Source organism: Bubalus bubalis, chromosome 15, assembly GCF_019923935.1.
Source record: "Bubalus bubalis isolate 160015118507 breed Murrah chromosome 15, NDDB_SH_1, whole genome shotgun sequence".
In the NCBI taxonomy this organism is placed as follows: Eukaryota; Metazoa; Chordata; class Mammalia; order Artiodactyla; family Bovidae; genus Bubalus; species Bubalus bubalis.
Genome location: NC_059171.1, coordinates 55,873,749 through 55,892,826, shown reverse-complemented (window position 1 = coordinate 55,892,826; position 19,078 = coordinate 55,873,749). Strand labels below are relative to the sequence as shown.

The 19,078-nt window shown below is 46.8% G+C and overlaps 1 protein-coding gene across 3 annotated transcripts in view; it reads left to right on the top strand.

Annotated features, from left to right (window-relative positions):
• Positions 1-11,778: 11,778 nt before the first annotated feature.
• CHD7 (chromodomain helicase DNA binding protein 7) overlaps positions 11,779-19,078 on the top strand; it is a 190,633-nt gene continuing 183,333 nt past the window's right edge. For all 3 annotated transcript variants that reach the window (XM_025265360.3, XM_025265359.3, XM_025265358.3), the window contains exon 1: positions 11,779-12,107. The gene's annotated coding sequence lies outside the window, so the exon portion shown is untranslated. The remainder of the gene's footprint in view (positions 12,108-19,078) is intronic.

Below are 19,078 nucleotides of genomic sequence, written 5' to 3'. Positions count from 1 at the left end.
CGACTGCAGCCTGCCAGGCTTCCCTGTCCACTATCTCCTGGAGTTTGCTCAAACTTATGTCCATTGAGTCAGTGATGCCATCAAACCGTCTCATCCTCTGTCACCCCCTTCTCCTCCTGCCTTCAATCTTTCTAAACATCAGGGTCTTTTCCAATGAGCCAGCTCTTTGCATGAGGTGACAAAAGTATTGCAGATTCAGCATCAGTCCTTCCAATGAATATTCAGGGTTGATTTCCTTTAGGATTGACTGGTTTGATCTCCTTGCTGTCCAGGGACTCTCAAGAGTTTCAAACACTTGTGTTTGTCTGGTCCTAAAACATGTGCCTGGCTGTCGACCAGTAATACAGATTGGCAGCCACCTCGGCCCTGCTCTCACGTCACCCGCTGGCTGGCTCTAATTACAAGCCAAGCACACAAACACCCAACAACACAAAGAACTCCCAGCCTAGAGAGGGACGTTCAGAGAAAACTCCCTCGGAGACATGCTATCTGTCCACTCTTCCAAGAACTTCATTGAGTTAACCAGTGACCCTCTGCATCCTGGATGCCCTTCAACCAAGAGACTTTAAACATTATCCTGCTGATACTGCTCCTGCCCACAACTCACCATCTGTGAGAATTCCCATGTGACACTTTCTTGTAAAATTCAACAGAAAGAACTGGTATTCACAGAGCTGGTATACCATCCTTTCCATAGAAAAAGCTATGAGTTTATAGTTTCCCTTTTCATGCTGGTTATCAAGAGGCTCAGATAAAATTGCAAAGTCCAGTATTGGCTTCATCCTTTTCATTAGAAATTTTATATTTTCTCCAAGGTCCTGACTTCCATTTGTATTTCTCCTTTAATAATTTTGTATTTCTCCTTTAATAATTTTGTATTTCTCCTTTAATAATTTTAATAATGCTTATCTCATAAGCATCTTAAAATGCATTTTGGAATGATTCTGTGTGTGCGTTAAGTGAATAAAATGCCACTGCATTCCTCCACCCAGGCAAAGGTTCATTGATTTACCTCATCTGACTCCAAGTTTACTTAGTCTGTACCTTCTGATGGGGACACTGCCCTGTTCTATGGTCCCAGCAGCACCCCAAAGCCCACCCACCCCAGGTACCTCAGTTCAGATGTCCTCATCTCCCCATGAGCCATCCTGACCCCCCAGCCTGGAGCAAGCTTGCCCTCCTCTGAGGGCCTTTCATGTTGTTCATACACTATTCGTCCACCACTTCCCATGCACTATCTTTTATTGTTAGTTTTATAAGCTATTTTTTTAATTAAAAGTAATTTGTACATATAGTAGAAAATTGAAACTGTACGAGACAGCTTGCACAGGAAGAAGTATCTGCCATCCACAACTGCCTTAGAGGCAGTCACTATTGCTAGTCCTTTTTGTATCATTCCAGACACATCTATGCATTTACAAACATGGATATAGGCATATGCATACATATATGTACACATATGTATGTACACATATGTTTTCTTACAAATTCCTCTGTCCTTTTTCCCACAGCTATGAACATAACACATACATTCTTCTGCATCTCGACTCTTTTTTGGCTGCACTGAGCAGTTTGTGGGATTTTAGCTCCCCCACCAGAGATGGAACGTGCACCCTTGAAGTGGAAGTACAGAGTCCCAACTGCTGGACCACCAAGGAGGTCCCTAGACATTTTTTTATCAATACAACAGTATGACTTGGAGATGACAGCACATCAGGACGCAAATATCCACCTCATTCTCTATGATACCCGTGCAGCTTCTGTTGAAAAGACAAATCTTAATTTATTTGATTAGTTATACTTCACGGTTGGTCTCTTTCTGGCTTAATGTCCTCTTTCTGAGGGCGATGCAGCGAATATAACCACAACTAGTATTGTCCTCCACAAATCCAGGGTATGCTATCTTCCACAGAGGAAAAGCTTAATAAATAACTGATGGTCAACTTTTATCGGTAAATAGTCAAACAGAAAGTAATTCTACTTTATACAAATGTTTTAGGAGTAACTTGAGAAAGTCTTACAACATCAGCCTTTCAACTATGGCCATCTTTCAGTGACATTGTCTGTGGTCTGGGCTTGAGGTGTACTGTATCTCAGCTCATGAAGAGAGCGCTGAGGGGGCCCGAGCCTGGGGCAGGGCTCCCAGGGGATGCACTGGGTCCAACCAAGGTCCCGCCTTCAGCGTCAGGAGCACGGAATCTGCAGGACTGAGAGAAGCAGTCTGAGCTTCCCTGGTGGCTCAGTGGTAAAGAATCCTCCAGCCAATGCAGGAGACACAGGTTCCATCCCTGATCCGGGAAGATCCCTCATGCCTCGGAGCAACTAAGCCTGGGTGCCACAACTCCTGAGCTTGTGTTCTCGAGCCCAGGAGCTGCAACCACTGAAGCCCAAGTGCCCTAGAACCTGTGCTACACAAGAGAAGCCACTGCAATGAGAAGCCTGAGCACCGCAAGAAGAGAGTAGCCCCTGCTCTCTGCAACTAGAGAAAAGCCCTTGCAGCAATGAAGACCCAGCATAGCCAAAATAAATAAATCAAGGTTTGAGGCAAAGGAAATGCATGTGATTATAGAACATGGTATCATTTCCCCCAATTTATTCTCATTCCACTGTCTTGATCTGTACCCTCTCTGAGCCCACATGTACTATTTGACTCTTGGTGGGAGACGTGTGCTAATATTACATTTTCTCTTCTTGAGAGAGGTAATCAAGAAACAGGTTTTGGGGGAAGTACGGGTAGCTGTGCTTCTGCGACTTTCAACCTAGGTAACTTAGATGTGACCTGAGGGCAGTGGCCCCACCGCAGCTCTGGGAGGACAGGACGGGGACCCAGTGGGTGGGACAGAGCCCCGGGTCCACTCAACTCCCGCTGCTGACATCTCAGGAAGCTGTGCTTTCCCAGGAACCAGAGTCAGCCCGCAGAATGACATCCAGGGAAACTGCCAAGAGGAAGGCTTAGGAGACAGGTTAATATGGAGTCTTGCTAGCTTTCTAAATGAAAAGCCCCAGCATAGTAGCTCCACCACATTAGAAACACATTAGAAACATATTAACAAGTAATTACTTTGGAGGAAGTTAACTCTGTTAAATTACAAATTAAGATAAAATTAGGAATACTTCTCCTTTCAGATTCAAGTGCACAGGATATGTATAGTTTTAAAATGATTCCTTTCTGTATCCAGCCATCCTCGTGCCTTAAATGCAACGCTCATTCCATAAACATTTGTCACGTGCCTCCTCTCTGTCAGGCACCCTGCTGGGTGCTGGTCTTGAACTAAGCTTTCACAGATCTGAGTGCGGTACTGGATGCATGCATTCCCACAACCATATTTCACCGTGCAGCAGTGAGCAGAGAGGTGTTTGTGTCTCCACCCAGGAGAGACATGATTCGTAGCATCATTTTCAAGTCCGTCTTACCCAGAGCTGCAACCTGAAGAAGATCCTGTGAAAATCAGGGTGCAGACTCATCTGTCAAATGTCTTTTTCCCTTTTAGAGCAGAGGTGAGTGTACACAAATCGATGTAAAGGAGTTCAGTTCACAGCGGATCGTGAGGAAGGCATGGCGTCTTTCCACCATTACTGGATTTCTGTTTGGCGTTGAGAAGACCTGGGTTTGTATCCCGCTTTTTCATTCACAGCAGGGCAGTCTCTCACAATGCAGATGCCTCATCTGTTGTATAAGCATGATCTGCAAAAGCCAAATCTAATATTTTTTTCTACTGGGAATATTTTGACCAAGGAGGAAGAGGACTGGTGCACCATGTGCTAGCAAGAGTTATTGGCAAATACCTAAACCAGAGTTAAATGTAGGCGCATCATGAGGTCTGACACACGCGGTATGGAATTAGGCAACCTTAAATTATGACCTGTTCTCATTTTACGTATCAGAGTACAACTTTGAGTTTGACACAGTTCAGCCTAGAACTGTCCAAGAACTTGCAATGATAATATTATGTCCTTTTATGTCCCCTGTATGATACTGACACTGCTGAGATCACCGGAACAAAAACAGCACCCATGGCCTTGACCTGGTTATCATTGGAATCCAACCAGATGAGCCAACCAGCCACCCTGGAACTTAAGGGAATAGAAGGAAGAGGAGACATACTCAGTTATTTCTCTGTTGTTGTTAACATCTTTCTTTCCCCAAAGAGGATTTGAGATGGCCAATAATCTCTGCATAATATAATCACATACAGTCACGAGTTGTGTGTGATGATATGTGTATGATTCAAAGAAAGCACATGTGTTGTGGCTATTTCATGAACCATAGAAGGTGATCTTGCCTGGTCCCTGGGAACCTGCTCTGGTGATGTGACCAACTATCCTCTTTGGTCCCTGCAGATGGCAATGACTCCCCCGTGTGAACCGGGCAGTTCTCCAGTCCAACTCCTTTTCCCCAGGGTTGAACATCACTCAAGGAAGTTGCAACAACCCGATGCCTCTGCAGTCCCAGCTCAGGACTCAGGGAGTCCTAGGATTCCAGGAAGGTCCTTTCACTTCGTTTTCACAGCTTCTTTTTTCCCCGTAGAGACTGTTCCAAGACTTGAATCCTTGTCTCAAATCTCCTGACCCTCCGTGAACATTTGAATCTCAGGAGATGATTAACCACTGAATTGAGGGGGCGGGGAAGAAGCTTTTATAAATGCATTTGCTTAACTTTCTGACATCTCTCTCTACCCCAGCCTGTAAACATACTGCCATTGCTGCCAGCCTTTCTTTGGTTTGAAAAAGCCCGGTGTTGCTCTTCCCATCAACCCTCTGCTGGATGCTTCTTCCTCTCAATAGGCCTGACTCTCCTATGTCATTTCCCCTCTACCTCCTGGCTCTTGTCTCTTACTCTAACGTAATGCACATTACTGTCATTTTTAAAAAAAAAAAAACAAAAACGATTACTCTCCCTTTAATGGGAGTTCTCCTGTAGATGCTACTCCATCTCTTCATTTCGTTTCTGACTTTCTAAGAAAAGAAGTCTGCACCATCTGCCTACACTTCCTCAACACCCATTCACTTTCTCTCCCCTCTGTGATTCAGTTTTTACTCTCAACTCTTGAAACTGCAAAGGTTAACAAAGACCAAGTCCACGAACACTTGTTATTCCTTCCATTCTTGTTCTCCCTGTGACACTTGGCACTGTGGCCCCTTCCCTTCTGGAAACTCTGCTTCCTTGATGTCTTACTGTTTCTTTCGGACAGTGATTCATGTGTCTTTCTCCAGTGGCTTCTCTTTTCCTGCCTATCTCTTAGCATATGTTTTACGTGGATAAGTAATGTTCCCAATGAATCACTCCCCACTCTGGGCTCGCCTGGTGTTGAATCCGGGACCACGTGACTTGCTTTGGCCGATGAAACATCAGTGAACATGAAGTCAGCAGAGTCTTGACAAGGACTTGTGTCTTGGCACTTGCCTTCTTGAAACACACCTCAGAAACTTCTGTGTCTTCTGGATGACTAAGATGAAAGGCCAAGAAGAGAGAAAGGAGAGAGGGAATGTCATAAATACCAGATATTTCCAACTGAGTCCAAAGCCAGCTCACCCACCAGATGAATCATACCTTTTTTTTGGTTCAAGCCACTAAGGTCTGGGATGGCTTGATATACAGTAATAAACAACCGAGAAGACCTGGTGTTTTAACGATTCCTATTGTTGTCCTGCATTCCTCTAATGTTGCATATTTTTCCGGACATCCATTCCAATGGTACCATTCATGTGTCATAATTCTTAAACTTATGTTTCTAGACCAGGTCAGTCTTCTAAACTCCTATCTCTTACTTCCTGGACATCCCCACTTGAATATTCCACAGACCACTCTGAATTCCCACACCAAAGCTTCAGGTTCTTCCACAAACTTCTTCCCGCTTATTACTTATCTTGGTTAGTGATACATCTACTTACCAGTCACTCAAGGAGAGAACTAGAAGTGAATCTTCAACCCCTCCTTTTCATTCATTTATCAACAATCAGTTGTTCACCAAATCTTATCAAGTATGTCACCTAACTCTCTCTCACATTTATCCCTTTATCTCCAACACCTCGAATGCCCCCCTGGTCTAGGACCTCAACATGTTATACTTTATCAAAAACCTCTACTGTCTCTCTCTCTGAGGTTTGTTTTGATCATTTTCCAGCTGACAATCCTTTTGTGGCTCGATAAAGTGTCTGCCTGCAATACGGGAGACCCAGGTTCGATTCCTGGGTTGGGAATATCCCCTGGAGAAGGAAATGGCAATCCACTCCAGCACTCTTGCCTGGAAAATCCCATGGATGGAAGAGCCTGATAGGCTACAGTCCATGGGGTTGCAAAGAGTCGGACACAACTGAGCGATCTCACTTCACTTCACTTCACCTATGGAATAAGGTAAATATTTCTTAATATGTTACTAAACCCTTTCTGACCTGGCCTTCCTCACATTTCCACTGTCATTTTCTGCTCTTTCCCTGTGTATACTGTGATCTGAGCCAAATGACTCACAGTGCCGACACTAGCCATCTGCCCCATGGATGTCTCAGACAGTTTTCCTGCCTGGTACCTCCCCTCCCCTGCCATCTGCAGAGTCCTTGAAGACTCAGATTAAATGTCACATCCTCTGTGAAGCCTCCCTGCCTCTCTGGGCAGAAGCAAAATGAGGCATCTCTTCTGAGCTATCATGTACCCAGTAGTACTATGACTGTACACATTTTTTAAATTGTGGTGATGCGCTTGAATATCTCTCACCCCTGATAGAGTCAGAGAGCTCCTCCGGGGTAGGAGTGGCTTTATTTTTGTTTTCATAGTGCCCAACACAGTGTCTGATATGTGGCAAGCGTTCAATAATTCCTGAATAAATAAGACACTGTATTTTCCCACTTGTAACGTTTTGTTAAAGTGCCTTGTAATTGGCTAAGTTAGCACCTTGGATTTCCATTTATTAGTCTCGAAATAGAGACGGGAGACTTTAAGTGTTTTTGAACGTGACTTAGGATAAGTCTGGTGATAAGTCACAGAAGTTGGAGCTGGTAACTGAGGGGAGAAGAGGCAAATGCCTTGTTCCAGGTGGGCAGTGGGGTTGTGTTGGAACCACTGCCTCCACACCCCCAGCAGTGTTCCTTTCAGACTGAGATCACCTTCTTCCATCACAGGGGGAGTGGTCCATCATGCTGCTCTGTTTTCCTGTGGGATGATGGCCCACGTGACAAGCATTTAGGAACACCTTGAGTCTAACTAACACAGGAAGTGTGGAATTGATTTTATTTCTTCCCTTTTCTTGTCTTATGAGGGTTTCTTCTCTTTTTCTCCCTGCTTCAGGTACCATTTCCCACCGTCTGCACCCCATCACAGAGGTCTTTCAAAGGAAAGAGCTGACTTGTGACTGTCTGAAGTCTTCAGTGAGCCCCCCCTACCCCCAATGCTTTTGGGGTTCAATCAAGGGCTCTCCTTGGTCCTGCCTATTTCTCCAGTCTAATCTGCCATCCCCTGACTCTATCATTTCTGTAAGCAGGTAAGCATTCACTGGGTACCTTTGTGTGAAGGCTCTGTGCCACTTGGGGATGCCAAAGGACAAAACATAGCCATTGTCCCCAAGTAGCTCACAATCCAGTGAGAAGATAAGACAAGAATGAATTATAATTTAATGTAAACCAATATTAATGGGGACAAGTATTAAATGGATGAGAGGACAGCCAGCCATCCTGGGGGCTCAGAGAAGACCAAGCAGGACCTGCCCTCCATGTGCCACTTAGTATGGACCCACTTGTGGTGACCTGTGCTCTCCAGGCTTTGAAACCTCTGAACCTCGTGGTCATCCATCCTGCTCTCTTTGTTCCAAGGAAATCCTCAAGCCCCATTTCTTCTAGGAAGCCTGTTCTGCTGTCCCAGCAGCCAGAACCACTCCCTTCTTTCTGCTGCCACCGAGCATGAACTCCATGTCAACAGGGAGCTCGCTGTGACCTCCAGTACTGCCACATAGTAGGCATTGGATCAGCGTTTGCTAAAACTACTGATGATTCTCTTAGGGAGCCAGCAGTGGCCTGATTGCAGCCCTGGTGGCTTCTTTTCACCTGGTCGCTTCACCATTCCAATCTTGATGGTTGCTAGCAAAGGCAGTAGCAGCAAGGCCCATGACCAGTGGAATATGGAGGCTGAACTTACACACCCAACCAGATTCTTTCCCCTATAAAAAGCATCAGCTAGGAAGGTTACGCTGTCCTTCCAGTGATATAGGAAATGCTTTTCGGACTTCTCTTTTTGGTGCTTTCTTCAGCATTTATAGCCCTCTAGATACCTATAGCTTTATTTTTCTCTATATTTTCTTTTTAAAACATTTAATGGATTAAACATATTCAGTCAGAATTTATTATAGTCAAGTTTTTAAAACTTTGTGAATAGCTATCATATATACTATTTAAATTCTATATAGTTCCAACGACAGTAAATCATTATTTAATGACAAAATATCCTTCTGGAGCTTGCCAAAATCATTTGGAACCAAATTTGATCAATGATAAAGTAGAATAATATACTTTTTAGTGGAAAAAAGAAATTGGGCACTAAAAAGAGTTATTTTCTATGACTTACTAATTGGCTCTGAACACGGTTTCAACAGATGAGTTCCAAAAGTGCATCAGATTAAGTCCTCAACACTGGAATTGGTGTAATTGATTAGTGTAATTGATTTTAACAATTCAGAAGAACAGATAGGGAAAAGCAGACAGCTTTCAATTGAGTGTGTTCTAAATAAAATTTGGGTATTAGAGATTGTTACATTATGATTATGTTCCCAGAGACAAATATTTATTTGTCTAAGCAGTAAGGCAGACAAACTGTAGGTCAGGTAGCATTAGTCTGAGTTCTTGGAAGAAACTGTTTTCATTCATTTCATGGGGCCTAGAAAACCTTTTTGTAACAGGTCAAGTTGTCCTGGAATTTTTCTCAACAGTTTTCTGGGGGCACCCACTCCGTCCCACCTCCCGGCCTCTTGCACCTTTCCATCGCCCTGTCCCTACAGTGAACTCAAGCCTGTCCTGCTCCCTAGGGGCTGAGACTCTGAAGTTACCATTTTCTCTTAGCACTAAATCAAAACCACCAGCGCATTAGATCCTACACTCCAAGATGGCAGGAACCTTGGTCCGTTCTGTTCTTACTGTATCTCCAGCGCCTAGCACAAGGCCTGGAACTTCTCAGACACTCAACGTTGAATGAAGGAAGAAATCTCTAAATTTGTTAGTCCCAGCTAGGTGTTGGGAGAACAACCCATTGAACTAATTTGCACTCATCTGTGAATGACCAGGAGTCCCTTATCTGTCCCTAAGGTATTTGCATACTCAAAGGGAAAGCTTGTGAATTCAAATTATTCTCAATGGGAAAACTTCAATAGTGAAGCAAATGGAGAGAAAACATTGGAGGGTAAAGGGTAGGGCTGAGGAGGGGGTGGAGAGGTTATGACTCCTAGCTAGGGCTGCCTAGGAGTCTGACCCTGAGGCCTTTCGCTTTCCAAGGCCCAACAGCTCTGCACTGTTAATCACTTGGGAGAACTTAGAGACTCCTCCATCCTGTGGGAACCAGGAGGGAGATTAAACAGGGAGGGGCTGTAGGGCTGCTGGTCTCCACCTTGAGCTTTGGTTGTAGTATATTACAGTCTCTCATATATTTCAAAGGGAAGTGTCCTCACTTTCTGGTTAAATATACAAGGGCACGGGGGACCTCCTCACAGTCAAACCTATTTGTTAATTAAAGGTTAACTAATATATTTTTTTGGGCTTCCCAGGTGGTGTTAGTGGTAAAGAACCCACCTGCCAATGCTGGAGACACAGGAGACATAGGTTCAGTCCCTGGGTCTGGAAGACCCGCTAGAGTACAAAATGGCAACCCGTTCCAATTTTGCCTGGAGAATTCCATGGACAGGGGAGCCTGGTGGGCTACAGTCCATGGAGCTGCAAAGAGTTGGATAGGACTGAGCACAGCACAGTATACTTTTACTTTATGTAGCTATCATTTTAAGTTGGTAAATTGACTTGAAATATACTCACATCTGACAGAGAGCTGGGTACACTGCAAAGGATAGAGATAAACCCTTTTATGCCACTTTTGAGTCCTCTAACATGATCTGTTACTAGTGATTTCTCTGCAGACATGTGTCCTGTCTTTAACCCCACCCACCACACCCCAAGCATCCCCCATATGCTTTCTCTGAGAGATGCAAACATAATGGAAATGTAAACCTGACCTCAGAATTCTGATTCTTGGTTTATGAAATGAACTATAAAAAAAGACAGAAGTTGACTTTAGTGTTTCCTAATTTTTTAACATAAGAATTTTCTGTAAGATCAGCCTTCTTTCTGCTGTTTATTTGTACATTTCTTGAATGAAACATTTACCTCTTTCAAAAGACCATTTAAATGTGTGATAGAAAAAAGCCCAAACCAGTGCATTTCAATAAATGACAATATAACACATATTTAGAAAATCATTACTGTTAGGCAATGTTTGAGTGATTAAATCTAGGATAATCAAACTTAAGTTATTGAAGAGTTGTAGTAGTAATGTAACAAAAGAGTTTTGATTAATCCTTGCTTCAAAGAAATATATTGTGATAGCCTTAGCACTACAGGATCTGAATGAAGAGAAATTATATTTTCTGAGTTTGTTTTGGAGTCATTAATAGCAATTGGCTTTCCTCAGTATCTGTTATAGGTCCCTATTTGGTTCATATAAGTTCCTTTCTTCATGTGAAAATAAATGTAATTTTAACCTAAAAAAGTCCTCTTAAGTGTTGACGGTTTAAAAATTTTATAATTGCTTGGTATTTTGCAGATTAAAGATACTTGATAAAGGTTGGTAGATCTATTTCCTGAAAGGAAAATTAGTAAAAGATAAATTTCTCCTGGTTTAATATTCATTTTGTACCGGGAAGGGAAACAGAATAAGAGAATTGGGTATTTAAGGCTAGGCGATCATACAAAAGTGCCATTTTGGCCAAAGAATGATTAAAACACTCTAGTCCTGACACGTTTAATAATGGGCACACAACCTATTTCTTTGTTTCATAACCATTGCGCGCTCTCTCCCTATTTTTGGCAAAGCAACAAATTCAACAAAATCAACGCCATCTAGTTAAACTTTTTGATTTAGCGGTTGATCCGGCTGTCCTGTCAACGAGGAGGTAAGACCAGCAGTGTGCAGAGGCAAGAGAAATTTATCTGAAATGGACAGAAACGTGCCCATTCTAAATAATTTCCTGTGGGAAAATCGTTCCAAGTTGAAGGATAATTACAGGAGAGACGTCCCAACCCTCCGAGTCGCTGCGGTCCGTCCGCGCAGCGTCGCAAGCCTTCCCCGCGGCCCCGCCGCCGCCGGGCCGCCCTTCCTGCCGCGGGCGGCGCACCCGGACTCCGGGAAGGTGCCGCGCGGGGAAACGTGGCACCGTCTCCAGCCCGCGCCCCCGGCGCTGCCGCGCAGCGCGGAGCGACCGCTCGGGGAGCCGGACCGGGAAGGCTGCGCGGCAGCCGCGCACGGGCCCGCGGGGAAAGCCGCCCGGAGCGCCGGCGCCCGCCCGGGGACGGGAAGTGGCGCCCGGCCCGCCCTCGCGGCCCGCGGCCCCGCAGCCCCGCGCCGCCCCCTTTCTCTCGGCCTCTCCCTCGGCCTCCGCCACCCCGGCCGAATTCTTGCATAAATTATGCCAGGCGCGCCTGACGTCAGGTGGCGGCGCGCGGGCCCGGCGCGGCGCGGAGGGAGCCGGCGGCGGGCGCGCGCGGCCCCGCGGCCTCGGGCGCGCGCGGCGTGCCGGGCGCGCGCAGGCGCTGGCGTGCTGGGGCCGCGGCGGCGGCGGCGGCGGCGGCAGCGGTGGCGGCGGCGGCGGCGCGGGGGTTGAGCCGCGGTAGTGCGGACGCGCTCGTGCTCGGGAACTATCGGATTAAACTTGAATCGAGTGAAATTACACAAAGGAGCGCCGCGGAGGAGGCGGCCCGGGGACCCGGAGACCCTGAAACTCGCCAGAGCCCCGTTCGCCCCCGGCCAACTCCGCGCCCGAGGATCCAGCCCCCTGGCCGCGGCCGCCGAGCCAACTCCGGAGCCCGCTCTGCGTTTTGTCTCCCCCTCGGCACCGGGCGGCGGAGGAGCCCGCCCGCCCGCCCCGGTAAGCGCGAGAGTTCGCCGGGCGCCTCCGGGAGGGGCGGCAGCGGCAGGAAATCGCTCCGGGCGGGGGCCGGGGCCGCGCGAGGAGTTGGGAGCGAGGAGTTGGGCGTGTGCGGGGCGAGGGGCGAGGGCGGGCGGGGGCCGGGGCCGGGCGCAGGAGCGCAGCGCCGCCGCCGCGGGGCCCGAACCCGCGCCCCGAGCGCCGCCCGGCGCCCCAACTTTTGCCTGCGTCCGCGGGGCTGGCGGCGGCGGGGGCGCGCGGTCCGGCCGAGGGTCACTTCCTCGCATGTAAATGGCTTTTTGTTGTGCTGCCGGCCGTTGGGGGGGGACGGGGGACAGGAGGGAGCGTGTCTGCGCGCGGGGGAGCGCGAGCGCGTTTCCTCCCGCCGGCGCCGAGCACGAGTTGCCGGCTCCATTCGGAAGAAAAAGGAAGGAGGAAAAGTTGGGCTGCAACTCCAGTGCGAGTGGGCGATGGGCGCGCGGGCGCGGGGCGGCTGAGCGGCGGCGGCTCGGGGACGGCGGCGACCCCCGCCCCCCGCCCGGGACCGACCACGCCGCGCTCGCCGGGAGCGGCGGCCGCACCGGCGCGAACAAAGTGCGTCCCTCCCGGCGGCGGCGGCGGCGCCGGCCCGCGCGGGGACGGCCACCGGGCGAGGTGGGTCGGCGGCGGGGAAAGTGCGCGGGGCGCCGCGTGGGGCGGGGGCGGCGCGAACACGCGGCTCGGGGGGCGTCCCGAGCCCGGCCCATGCCGGCCGCGGGCGCGGAGTTGCGAGCCCGGAGCCGGGGGGCTCCCGGGGCTCCCCAAGTTCGCGAGGAGGAGAAGAAAGGGAGCGGGGCTGGGGCGGGCGCGGGGCGGCGCGGCGAGGAGGGGACCCCACCTTGCCGAGCTGGCCGGGCCAGCGGCGGCGGCGGCGGCTGCATAATAGCGACTTTAAGCCCCCGGAGGCAACTCGGCTCCCCCACCCCTGAGCCTCCCGGGGGTCAGCGCCCACGGGGGGGAGGGGTCACTAGGTGGCCCCCGAGGTGGCTCGGGTGCGCTCTGCCCCCGCAGAGATCCGCGGCTCGGAGCGTGAATGGTCGAGGTGGCTGGAGGCCAAGCGGTCAGCGGGGAGAGGAAGGAGGGCGGCGGGGGACGCGTTGTTTGTTTGGTCGGCACCGGGGACGGGGATCGCCGGGGGTGCAGGGGCGCGGGCACCCGGTGGGCTGCCGTGCGGGGCGGCCGCGTCGGCGCGGGGCGAGCGGCGCCCGGGGGAGGGGGGAGGGCGGCGATCCCGGGCGCGGGGGTGGAGGGGGGGGGGGTCGGGAGGCTCCGGGGAAGGAGCCGCCGGCCCCGAGCAGCCATCATTACCGAGCCGCCTTTCTCCGGATGGCTGCGCCTCGAGGAGCCCCGCGCCGTGGGAGCGCACCCCGAACTCCCGGCCGGCCGCCCGCTTTGTGAGCGCCCCCGGGGAGCGGCCGGGCGGGGAGTGCCTCTGCTACAGGGCGGCCGGTTTTCCCGGAGGTCACTTTTAGAGACTATTCACGCCTCGATTTTAAACTAGTTTTTTTTTTCCCCCCTCTTCTGAACAGACAATGGACAAAAGAAAAGTGGCAACCCACATGGAGAGAGTTTCCTTTTGAATTGCTAGAATTAGATACACTATCCAGCTCGCCACTTGCTAAGTATACTTTCTAGTTTCCCATTGTATATTACCTCGCCGTCGATTTAAAGAACTCATCTTGAAATGTGTCCATCCTCTGGGTTTGATTTCTCAGCTATGTTAAATATTTTCATTTATTTCTAAAGGATTATGTGAAAGCCCTGATTTTTATTTTCAGAAAATTGTAATTCACGCTGTCTTTGCAGTGGGCAGCACCTTTCAAAGAGGTGGAGTGTGTGCCCCCCTCCCCCCACACCATCCCCCCAATTCTCTCCCGGTAAGGGGAGGGGGAGTACTCCCTAAACGTAATAATCAAATAGTTAAAAAAAAAAAACAAAAACACAAACGCAAAACCAAACAAACTTCTCTTTATTTCCTCACAGATCTATTCTGACGATGGCAAAAAAGAAATAAAAAAAAAAATCGTAGTGACTGTGATCTTAGCAGCATGGGAACCCGATTTATTCCTGTTAAAATTCCATTTAGGTAGTAGCAACGTGTGATCGTATGTAATTCTTATTTCAGAGATAACTCGAGCAGTGATTCTCCGAAGTTGAACCCTCCTCCCAGCCCCCGGAGTGCGACATCTGTCGCGGAGTGTTTTTGTCTTGCTGTTGCACAACAGAAGCCCTCCAGTCTTTACCCTAAAATGGCAGCTTTCATTTGACTGGGGCCCATTCATTGACAATGATAATAAAGAGGCTGAAAGCTAGATGCTTGGGGCACGGAGCAGGACTGGGTTTGCCTTTCTAGGTGCTAGTAAGTGGGAGACATTTTATGTCTTCCAGATTTGCTCAGGAAAAGTTTCTTTTTCCTGAAAAATCTGGACTGTGGAAAAAAGTTACAAAGTAAATAGAATTTGGAAGTGGAAAGGGACTTGTAGCAAATTTTAGAAACTTAAGTTTTCTTGTTTCACCAAATGGTGAAAATATGACATCCTCCCTTCTCCCTTGGTAACCAGATCAAGGGAGGTAATGAATTTTTGTGAGGCTTGTAACAGGTGAATTTCATCACTATAACACTCAAGAATTGTTTTCTAGTACTTCAGACTTCATTATTTATAGTTTCCTGATATTTTCTATTTTTTTTCTCCCTCTGCGCAAGTCAGTAAATTGAAGCTTGGTGAATTCTAGGTTTTTCAGGATTCAAATGAGTTTCTTGGTAAGAAAAGAATAATAATAATAATAATAAAGGGACTAGTATATTAATTTTAAACTCTAATTATATTGGTTTAATAAGTGAAATTATTTTTGAGTCAGTTAAAATAATTGCTTCCTTTTCTATGTCTTAAGATGGAAGTAAGGATAGAGAAGTCATTTATAGGTGATGGTAATAGTTAAGAACTCAAACATTATTTTCCTCTTTCGAGGAAAAAAATAACACTTTTTCTCCAAGTTGAGAATATATAAGTTGAGTTTAAAATAGCAGATCTTGTAACTTGGTTTTAAAACAGTACTTTCATAGATTCTCCTGTACTTGGTCTAGTTGTTAATCACTTTGGCTTACAGGACTATTTCCAAAACTTTTCCACCAGAGTATTGAGTTAAAATGAATACCATGGGGAGTATGTGTATAAAACTGTATCAAAGAAATGTTACAAGTTTTTCTTCATACAGATGCAGTCAATAATGTATTACCTGTAGTATATTTTTTAAGCTATTAGGTCAAAAGAAAAAAACGCATTTTCATCTATGAGAAAATATAGTCAGAGTGCTTAGGTATACATGCCATGTAACCCGTGAGAGCAATCTCAGTGCCAAGGTTAGAGTAGGCATTTCAAACCTTGATGGAAAGCATTTTATTCCCTGTGCTTAAGAAAGTTGGCTTGTCATACGGTCACCATTCATTTGGTTACTTTGGATTCAGCGATCACTAGTGAGTTTTCAGTGTGTAAAAAGACAAATAAAAGGCAATGCTTTCTCAGAGGGTTCACCATCTAGTAGGAGAGAGCCTTTTAAAGGTACACAGATACTCACATTTAACTTTTAAGGTCAACTTTGGAGGTAATAGTTATTCATCTTTTATTATCCATACATGGCCATCTTATAAACATCTAAATAAGGCATCACAAGAATAAAATGCTTAGTCAGGGCTGAGCATTTCAAAAATGACTGACTTCAAAAAATGACCCTTAAGATTTCAGCTTTGAAATAAAATGATTCCAGTATTCAGACGGTTTCTGATGTAAACAAACTACCACTTGGATAGATCACATAGCTAAATTCATTGGAGGTAGGAAGGGACATTTGGGGATGATGTTAGGAACATACTGGCCCTATGTGATTCTTTAATGTCTTTTTCATTCACAAGGAAACATTTGTATATCTTTAAAAGGGTATTCTTTTTATGCCTTTTTAGAAACTGAGAATTTTGCGTTGTATCTTACCAGGTTTCTCAAACCATTATGGTTTTAGCAGTCTGGAAGATAAAATTTTCCTTTTTCTCTGGAAAACTTTATTATTCTTAGTGTTTTTTTTTTTTTTTTTTAAATCTGACATTCAAAGATGATGGATGATGTTAAATATAAAAGAAATTGGGAATAAATGATCACTGAATTTTTCTACCCAAAAAAAAAAAAAAAAGACGATGTAGTGATTTAATCTGGGTATTACTCAGATTGGGTTGCAATTATGGCAGAAGCCCATAGCTGATCTTGGTGGTAGTTAAGAGTGGGGAAAGAAATTAAAAACACTGCTGCCATTCTTTTATATTTAAATTCTATCAGTATATTAAAATTCTTAAATGAAACCACACCTGTGTGATAAAAATAATAAACAGGAAAGCACAATGATATTGTCAAGTAGAAATTCATCTTGTGATCATTAGTGAATCTTTGGATATTTAGAGCATGAGGACCTTGGAGAGCTAGTCGAACTTTCTTGTTTTACAGATTAAGAAACTGAAGCCCAGAGAGATTAATTAAAGGAGCCGCCTCTGGCTGGCCACCCGGTTACTGCCGGGCAGTCTTGGTCACGGTTGTCTTGCTGGCGCCTAGCTGGGTACTGCTGCAGGGGAATGCTGGGTTGGTCCTTGCTGGATAACAGAGCTGGTTCTAGAAGGGTCTAGCTCTCTTCCTACTTACATCTGACTCAGAAGCACCTTTTGGCTTAACCCTATAACCCACGCTACAATAGCTTTTAAAGGTGTTCCTATATCGTCAATATTGTGTTTGTCTCTACTGTGTAGTGGTTTGGAGGTTTTTTGGGCTGTTGGATCGGGGGAGGTATGATTACGCATCTAGAGAAAGGTACAGAAAAATTATCCCAAGATTTGATTACTGTTTTCCCTTAAGAAGCATGTATTCCTTATCATAATTAGATTCCTATACCTTTTAACTCATGTTAGGTGACTGCAAACATGATTGTGTTTTTCTTAGTGAAGTATTTTTGGAGGGTTTAGTCTTGTTTTTACTTCGAAAAGTAAAAACTATCTTGTTAAAAATGAAAATAGCATAGAACAGTAATGAAGAAGGATTACCGGGTAGGAGGAGGCTGACTGGTCCCTTGGCCCGTTTGCTTGTGACCACGTGGAATCAGAGATGCTTGCTGTCTTCCATGGGCCTTTCGGCCTCTCACTACTGCTGTAGGCTGTACTGCACCAGGCTCAGCTCGAGTAGCTGGTGGCTGGGACTGTGATTGGTTTTCTGTTTCATCTGTTTTCTTGTTCATCGATTCAAGTATTTATTGGGTACCTGTTACCTACAAGGCGCTGGGCTGTACCTGAGTTAGGAATATAATACACAAGAAGACATAGGAGACCCATGTGAAAAAGAAATAGAACTGCCGTGGTGGTGTAGGTGCTATGTGCTGGATACCGGCAGGAGGGAAGATCACTTGTTAGCTCTGAGGAGTGGCCTCAGCACTGCTGTCCAAGTGGTGGTAGAAGAAGGGGGCTCACCTGGAGGGTGGCAGCACGTCTGAGGTCTACGGAGAGCGGCCAGATGACGCCTAAGAGGTAGGCAGAGGCCAGCTTGGGCGGGGCTTATGGGATCTGGAATTTGGGATTAGGAAAAAAAAAAGCAACAGAGCCACTGATGAGCGCAGAGCAGTGCTTGACATGAGCAGGCTTGTGTTTTGCAGGCCGAATTGGCGGGTGGGGCGCTGGAGGGAGACTCAGGATGTTCCCCCTGGTGGTGAAGGAGCAGTGGTTTGGACTGGACTGGTGACCGTAGGGAGGGGGAAGCGGAGAGGCGGGAGAAATACTTAGGAGGCTTGCTGGATTGGACTTGAAGGTAGATTTGTTCTCAGGCAGAGGAAGGGGTCAGGGAATGTAGGTTTTCTGGTGTGTTCCAGGCGTGGCTGGCTGGCTGGTGATGCTGCTCACTGAGGTGGGGGGCACCTGGTGGGGGCCAGGTCTGAGGAGGAAGTTCATGGGTTCTCATAGCGTGTGACTGAGGTGGCCAATAATGGACCATGAAACCGCTGTCTCAGCCTTCTTTCCATTGCTAGCGGCATTCTAAAACTTTCCAAAACAGTCTGCTAGCTTCCCCCCAAAGATGGAGGTATACGGTGAGCCCACCAGGAGACCTGACAGAGAAGGGGAACTTTGTTACTTGCCTCCTGTATGGCACTCTGCTTGTTGCTTGTTGAAAAGGACTTTGCTCATTTAGAGAGGAGAACCCTCCAGTAAGCAGACTTTGCCACATTTTGTTCTTCTGTCTCCACATTCTGGTGGCTGCTTTGTGTTGCTAGTTATGTATTGGGATGAGGTCCTTGGTCTCCCAGCAGTAGCTGGTGGGTCTCATAGTTAGCTCTGGTTGAATTTTAGGAGCTGGTTGCAGCCACACATGGGTGTGGTAGAAATGAATACATTGCTCAGATAATTGTGGAGGGAAATACCATCCTTGGTCTGAACCCTTAACCTGCTCTGGGTGGGGAAGGAAGGAGTATGTATAAACTAGTTTAATGTATCTTAAAAGTCACTTTGCTCAATTATTATAAAAAGTTGTTGTTCAGTCTCTCAGTCATGTCTAAGTCTTTGCGATCCCATGGACTGCAGCTTGCTGGGCTTCCCTGTTCTTCAGCGTTTCCCGGAGTTTGCTCAAACTAGCATGATTGGTAGCAAATGAGAAGGCCATTTCCTTCTCCAGGGGATCATCCCAACCCAGGGATTGAAACTGGGCCTCCTGCATTACAGGCAGATTCTTTACCATCTGAGCCACCAGGAAAGAGGTACTAATTAATAAATCCAGACATGTTTAGAAATTTCTGGGAAAAAGTATGAAAAGCCTGAACATTTATCTTGAAACAGTTTTTTGTTTTTTTTTTTTTTGAGGGGATTGTTTGTATTTTATGTGTGTGTGCACACCAGTTTATAGAGTAGTGATATTGTT